The sequence below is a fragment of the Monodon monoceros genome, unplaced genomic scaffold, assembly GCF_005190385.1.
Source record: "Monodon monoceros isolate NGI ecotype Baffin Bay Population unplaced genomic scaffold, NGI_Narwhal_1 Super_Scaffold_21, whole genome shotgun sequence".
Lineage (NCBI taxonomy): Eukaryota > Metazoa > Chordata > Mammalia > Artiodactyla > Monodontidae > Monodon > Monodon monoceros.
Window position 1 is genome coordinate 63,193,164 of NW_021703778.1, and position 7,814 is coordinate 63,200,977.

Below are 7,814 nucleotides of genomic sequence, written 5' to 3' on the forward strand. Positions count from 1 at the left end.
TTACTATGATGAAGCCTAATTGGCTGCAATATTTATTGTAGACATGCTTTTTTTTCCCCTTCCATTTTCTGAGCAGTATCTAGGCATCTGCATTTCTAATGAGAATGTCCCCATCTGTGGGCAAGTTTAGCAAGGACAAGAAAAGATCGACAATATTTAAATTGATAACATTAATCATTAAATTAAAACAGATCATGACATTCGTTTAAAGCTCTGATAAATTCAGAAAAAGATGCTTCACAGAGACCATTATGCATATTATAAAATTAAAGAGACACAGAAAAGGGATCTTTTTATCCTGCAGGGGCCTGTGGAAATTCTGGGCCAGGGCAAACATTTCATTTCATTTTTCTAATAAGTCAAACTAGCTGATTCATCAAAGTGGACCAAGTCGGTGACCATAAACCATGGGGCAAGGATTCCCCTCAGTTACTCTTGTCACTTTACTACAAACGGACAGGTTTGTAGGGCATTATTACCGGGCCTGATGTGTATCAACTGCTGCCTTTTACTAAATCTTTAAAATCTTTTCAACTTTTCTTTTTAAACCTACTCGCTTAAACTAACACCTGAAGGCGATTGGAAAAGGTCACCGTGTAATAGTTTACGGGCGCGGGTCTCACTCACCGTGTAATAGTTTACGGGCGCGGGTCAGCGTATAGATGTCACAGTAAGTCCTGGGTCCCTGGTCCTGCTTTTTGATTCCTTCATTTCAGGAAAGCTTCTATGTGAGAAACCTTACCTGAAGAGCAGTAAGACCTCCAAACTGGGCAAAGTGAAGACAGAGAAGTGACCAGGTTCGCGGGCTAAACTCTGGGGTACTTGCTCTGGAGGAACACGCAGAGTCCCGCCCTTTTTCCTTTCATTGCCAGGTGCATGCTATACCTGTTCCAGGTGTAGTAAGTGGAGGAAACCATCCAACACCATGGAAACCAGCTGACCAGAAGGACCCCATCATCTCCTCGTAGGGAAGCAGCCAGAGCGCCAGAAAGGGTTAGGGCTTGGAAGCCAGACACACCCAGGTTCTAATCTTCCTTGGCCTTAGCGAATAGCTTTAAGAGCTTCATCTCTCTGAACCGTGGTTTCCTTTTCTGAATGGGGATGGTCATGCCCCCTTGGCAGGTCGTTGTGAGAATTAGTCACACATGCAAGTGCTCAACTCTGTGCCAGGCTCATGAGAGACAGGCGCAAAATGCCAGTGATCTTATTGTTAATCTTCCCAAGGAAGATTGCCAGAAATTTTACCATTGGAGAGTCACTCCTTTGAGATGAACACCACTGTCTCAAAGCTTCTTTTTTAAAATGCAGACTGTATACCTTGAAAAGGGATGGCAGATATAAAGTCAGTTTTGGTCACCAAAGCCTTTGTGTGAGTTAGTGTACCAGCTCCCTTTTCTCTGTAACAAAGGCAGATAAGGCAATACTAGAGAAGTGTGTTAGTGGAAGGAGAAGGGTTGAAGTGGAAAAGGAGGATATAGAAAGGGGAGGTGGAGTTGCGAGGGAAAAATATTATATACGTCTGGGCTATTCAATCACCAAGGTACAATATAAGGAGCTCCAAGAAAAAACAAAAACCTACCCGGTGGATGTGGATTCCAATGTTCTTGAGCTTTAGTCCTGTAAAATGACAACCATTAAGGGCATGATGACCATGAACCCCTACTTTTGTAGAATGGTTTAATTTCAGTGATTCTGTCTGGTATCTATCAGGACTTGGTTGGTTGGGGGAAGAGGGAAGAGGTGATGTAAGTCATAAATCGTCTCCACTGAAAGCCCCATCTTATGATGAAACTCCAGAAAGAAAGAGCACACGGCCTCAGTAAGTATTTAACGAGCATCATCAGATACCTGTCTTAAATGCCAAGTACCCAAAGGAGAAAGCCTTTTCTCCCACCTGTCTTCTCCACACTCCTTAACAGATTGTCCAAGAAAGCACCACACAGAGCTGCCCTACCTGTAGCCATTCCAGGGTGGAGTAGCTTGAGGAAAGTCTCTGGTGTTTGGTTCTCTCTGGCCCTTCTCTAGGAAGGCATGGGATGGAGAAACAGATTTCGAATTGGACAAACTCGAGCCCCTTCATTTTACTTGTGGTGTGATTTGGATAACTTGTTTGACCTCCTCAAGCCTCGTGTAAAATGGGGAGACCACCACGTACCTCACAGGATGATGTTGAGGGTTAAAGGACATCAGCGTGAAAAGGTTCAGGTGCACAGTAATTGTACATAACAATCCCTTTTCCCTATCCCAGAATCAAGCCAAAATCTCCTTCTGGGGCATGAGGACTTACTGCTGGAGGAGAGTTACATATGGATCTCAACGTTCTTGAGGCTGTTTCTATAAAATCACATTTACCATGCTTTTTTTTTTCCTTGACCAACCATCTAGATTTTTGAGGTCAGGTCTTATTTCAATTCTGCAGTCCAGTAGTCTGCCTAAATTGCTATGAGGATTAGAAGAGTATTTGGAAAATAACAGTATCTGGTACATAGCAAGTGTAAATAAATAAAAATCTCAAAACCACGAAACCAATCCATTCTCATTTATACCCCTCCTTCATCTGCCCGCACACTCCATTATCAGCAAATGGCAGACACACATGCAATTTCTTACCTCTGTGCTTTTGCAGATGACTTGAGTGATTTTCCCTTTCTACTCAACCACCTATCAAACTCTTATTCAAAACCCAGCTAAACAACTACTTTTTTCATAAAGGCTTCCCTTACATCACTTCTCTTGTCTCTGTCTTTCCTGTGCTTCTTCTATAGTGTGCCCAGCCTTCTATTACTCTTTGCACACGGTGCTATAGGTAATCTATTTTCACTTCTCCTACTGGGGAAGGACTGTGTACAGTCTTGGTATCCCCAGTTCCTTGTATACTGCAGGGCACACATTGGCACTCCTCATATATTTGTGGACTCGAATTCATGTGACAAATAGCAATTCCAGGATTATATTTATAAACATGAACATCAGAATTTTATTATACATCTCATAATAATGCAGTAATTAAGGAACAAAACATTTTTCTTCTTTTCCTTTTTTTTAAGAGGCAAGACGACCATGGTAATGAGATGTGAGCAGAGACGTGAAAGTGGAATGAAGGTGGGAAAAGGTGGGGAAGAAAGTGATGTGTGCATTATAAACAGCAATTTCCTACAGGTTAGGATCAATTCAGAATGAACCATTCATTGCATCATCAATGGTTATGAGGTAACAAATCGAAAATTCCTGTCTGAGTTTTAATTAAAAGGACCCATAGGGCTTCCCTGGTGGCGCACTGGTCGGGAGTCCGCCTGCCGATGCAGGGGACATGGGTTCGTGCCGTGAGCCATGGCTGCTGAGCCTGTGCATCCGGAGCCTGTGCTTCGCAACGGAGAGGCCACAACAGTGAGAGGCCCGCGTACCACAAAAAAAAAAAAAAAAAAAAAAAGGACTCATAAATGTCCCAAGTCAGTTGGCACATATGTACATTTTTTTTCACAATTATAAAATTATCTGTCACGATGTCAAGCCTGAACCCAAGAGCATTTGCAGGCTGCAGCGCTGACATCCTTCCTCCTTAATCCAAGAACTAGAAGCCACCTGATGTGAAAGCAAACAACAGGTAACAATTACAAGTCAAAATGCCCGGCTGCTCGCCAGGGATGGACAGGTGGGTTACATATGCCCAAAGCAGCTGACCAACCACCACCATCTCCTGAGCATTTATGGTACGGCCAAGGTAGGAGATGTGGAGCCTACGGTCCAGTGGATGCCCCTCTTCATGACGGGACCTGTCTTCACAGAGAGGATGTGTGAAGTCAGGAAGAACTGTTGGAGTATAGAATTAAGAGGGAAAATCACTGCAGGCTAGCACGCTCCTTTTCATCCTCTTTTCCCCGAAACATTGACCAGCTCCCTCAGATCTGTTCTCTGCCTTCTTCTCTTCTGTCAGAGACAATCATCTGCAGTGATCAAGAGCTCAGACCCAGGAATTCCCTGGTGGTCCAGTGGTTAGGACTCCATGCTTCCACTACAGGAGCCATCGGTTCGATCCCTGGTTGGGGAACCAAGATCCTGCAAGCGGTGTGGCACAACCAAAAAAAAAAAAGAAGAAAACAAAAGAACTCACCTTTTTCAATTCAAATCCCAGCTCTTCCACTCATTAGCTGTGTGACCATGGACAAGGTACTTCACCTCTGTGTCTCATCTCTGGAATATGTATTGTTAAGAGAAAAAAGTTACAGAGTAATATGTTTAGTGTAGTTCTGTTTTCAAATTGGGAAAAACTCTGTATTCTTGTGTGAGAATAGAGAAAGAGTGGTAGGATACATATCATACGTTAACACTGAATATCTGAGAATGGGGAAGATTGTGAATACTTCCTTTATTCACCTTGAAATTATTTTAAAAATCTAATAAAATAAGTAAAAAGAGAAGAATGGGAGATTGATGAATTGATACCCCTTCTGTTTCAAAAGAGGATTTTTGATTGGTTGCAGGACAAATAAACGTAGTATAGTAAAATGAAGCTAGAGGTTAAATGAGTACCAGGAATTTTCTACAGTAAGCATGTATCACTTTAATAATGAGAAAAAAATTAAAATGAAAAATGAAGGAAAATTTTCTCCATCAAATGGTGCTACTCTCTCCTTTAGTCTTGTGCTTGTTATTTTTAACACTTTATAAATTACAATAGTTGCACTCTTTCATTAAAGGAAAACTGGAAAATTCACAGCTGTGTCCAAAGAAGGAAAAAATATTTCACCCATGTTGACATCATCCAAAAGCAATCGCTGTTGGTATCGGAGTGTATTTCCTTTCTGACTTTTCTTTTCCCTGCATGTACATGTTTTTGATGATAATACTGTGAATATACACTGTAACTGCTGACTCCTAGTTCTTGGCCTGCTCTCCTCTTCAGACAGCCTGTCCTCCTTGGCAATGGTAAGAACAGGAAAAGCAATCCACACAACAGGCTGTTACAACTGCTAAAACCCCCAGCTTATGTGGGAGGAGGCTTAGATAGAATGTGCCTTCCAGGTGACAATTCCATCAGAATGTCCAAGTGACTGCGTGGAGGGAAAAATATCTGATTGATTGCAATGAAACCAAGAAAGAAACAACAAATCTACAGCCTCCTGGCATATATGTACACTCTCCTTTCATGGTTAGAAAACTGTCTGTCATGATGTTGATGTCTGTCCCCCTCACATTCCTCTGGAATTTACACGTGGAATTTCTTATCATAAGGGAGGTGCCTCCTTGTCAAAGCCACTGGGTGGAGGGAGTGCTCAGTGTGGCCGATATTGAAGCCATAACCCCACCTGGCAACCCCCACTCTGTCCTTGGCCTCCTCACTCCTGCAGCCAAAAGTGTACAAATTATTCCAGCTTTGCTCACCTCTCCTTGATTTGTCTGTCTCCCTATAAAGTCCTGTCAAAATTCACACCTTTTTATGAATTTCCTAATTCATTTTCTTTTCTTTTTTTACGTGGACCATTTTTAAAGTCTTTATTAAACTTGTTACGATATCACTTCTGTTTTATGTTTTGGTGTTTTGGCCACGAGGCATGTGGGATATTAGCCCCCCGACCAGGGATCCAACCCACACCCCCTGCATTGGAAAGGTGAAGTCTTAACCACTAGACCGCCAGGGGAGTCCCTAAGTCATTTTCTATCTACTGACCTACTTTTATCTCTTTTCTTCCAATACGGTAGATTCCTACTCTGAATCCTCCCTCTGATCAATGCTGTCAACGCAATGCTGTCCTCCTTCCCTGCCTCACTATAACAAAAGCTTTTGCTTATTTTATTTCATAATCTCGGTAACAGCATTTGTAGTGGTTGTATAATCTTTGATAGATTATGTCATAATTTACTCAAATATCCTCTCATTGGTTGAACCCTTGGGTCGTTCCAATTCTCCACTGTCGGGAATGGTACTGTAGTAAACATTTTGCAGCCTGAAACTTAAAAAATTTTTTACTATTTTTGTCCCCTTAGAACAGAGTCCAACTACTGAAGAATTTTTTTTTTTTTTTGCGGTACGCGGGCCTCTCACTGTTGTGGCCTCTGCCGTTGCGGAGCACAGGCTCCGGACGCGCAGGCTCAACGGCCATGGCTCACGGGCCCAGCCGCTCCGCGGCATGTGGGACCTTCCCGGACCGGGGCACGCACCCGTGTCCCCTGCATCGGCAGGCAGACTCTCAACCACTGCGGCACCAGGGAAGCCCTAGTGGAGATATTGATGTTGTATTTCCTTGGGAAAGAAGCTTTATCCTCTATTAAAAATCAAGCATTTCCCAAACATATTCATGAATGTTCCAGATTCTTCTGTGAGGGGTGAGTAACAGAAATGTTTTCCTTTTAGTTAAAGAATATTTTCTCTCCTTTCCCCCTTCTTTCTCCTCTTTACCTTACTTTCTTCTCAGAATCTACTTAGAAATCAAAACAAAACACCAAAGCACAAACCTTAGCAGAGCACTGTCAGTGCTGCTCCTCCAAGCAATACAGTTACGGGCAAGTTACATCTTTACCGAATCCTTCCCTTTGGTAAAATCACCTCCAAGACCCCATCCAGTGCTAAAGGTCTTTGAATCCTTAAGCCCGTCTCTGTTCTGCTTTGACCCAGCCCTCCTTCTTCAAGTGCACCCCTCTCCACTTTCATAATTAGCAACTAAGAATGTTCAACTTGTTAGAGCTAACTAAGCAAGCAAATAAATAAGCAGGGAAAACTACTCTTAAGAAAAGCATTGGGCAAATGCTTTATGCTTTGTCACACTCAAAGCATTTTCTACTTCTTTCTTCTTCACCTTTTCTACTTCTTCTACCAGGAAAGGTAAATTATGGTTCCAAAAGGTTTTCTGTAGAGCTGACAATGCCTACTTTTACAGGGAATGTTATCTTAGTTTCTTTTTCAAATGTATTCCTATACCCAGAAGGTTTAGGACTAAATTCTCAGAATGGTCCTGCCTTTGATAGTCTTAGATTTGGGGGCCAGAGAAATTATACCCCTTGCCCATTTTATAAGTCAGAACAACAATAATAGTTCCTAATTGACTAGTATTTTATAATTAGAAAAGCACTTCTACTTATGTTATACCATTTATCCTTCCATATAAGCGTATGAGTGAATTAGGTGGTATACATGTGCTTATTCTTACTTTATGAAGGAGGAAACTGAGACTCTATAGAATTACCTGTCTACGACACGACAGCCAAACCTCTTGGACTTGGATCCAATGACTCCAGATTCAGTGTTCTTCTTCTTTTCTTTTCTTTTAATGAATTTATTTATTTTACTTTATTTATTTTATTTTTGGCTGTGTTGGGTCTTCGTTGCTGTGCACAGGCTTTCTCTAGCTGTGGTGAGCGGGGGCTACTCTTCGTTGCGGTGCGCGGGCTTCTCATTGCAGTGGCTTCTTTTGTTGCAGAGCACGGGCTCTAGGCGCGCGGGCTTCAGTAGTTGTGGTATGCGAGCTCAGTAGTTGTGGCTCGCGGGCTCTACAGCACAGGCTCAGTAGTTGTGGCACACGGGCTTAGTTGCTCCATGGCATGTGGGATCTTCCCTGACCAGGGCTCGAACGCGTGTCCCCTGCACTGGCAGGCGGATTCTTAACCGCTGCCCCACCAGGGAAGTCTGGTATTCTTTTTCTGACATAGATCTACCTGCAAAACAACCAAATATACTTAAGTGAATTGGATAATGTGATATTTATAAAACTTAGAAATCTTAGGAAATACAATATTCTAAGTCAGAGAAAGTTATGGTTCTTTTCAAGATTAATCAGAAAATACTCTTGCTTTACTTTATTAAACATGAATCTACATAA

The 7,814-nt window shown here is 42.3% G+C and overlaps 1 long non-coding RNA gene across 1 annotated transcript; it reads right to left on the reverse strand.

Annotated features, from left to right (window-relative positions):
* Positions 1 to 1,557: 1,557 nt before the first annotated feature.
* On the reverse strand, positions 1,558 to 7,271 carry LOC114903777. Its single transcript, XR_003795809.1, has 3 exons — positions 7,182 to 7,271; positions 4,112 to 4,191; positions 1,558 to 1,617 (listed from the first exon to the last, which is right to left on the reverse strand). It is a non-coding gene; the product is annotated as an uncharacterized LOC114903777 (long non-coding RNA).
* Positions 7,272 to 7,814: the final 543 nt, after the last annotated feature.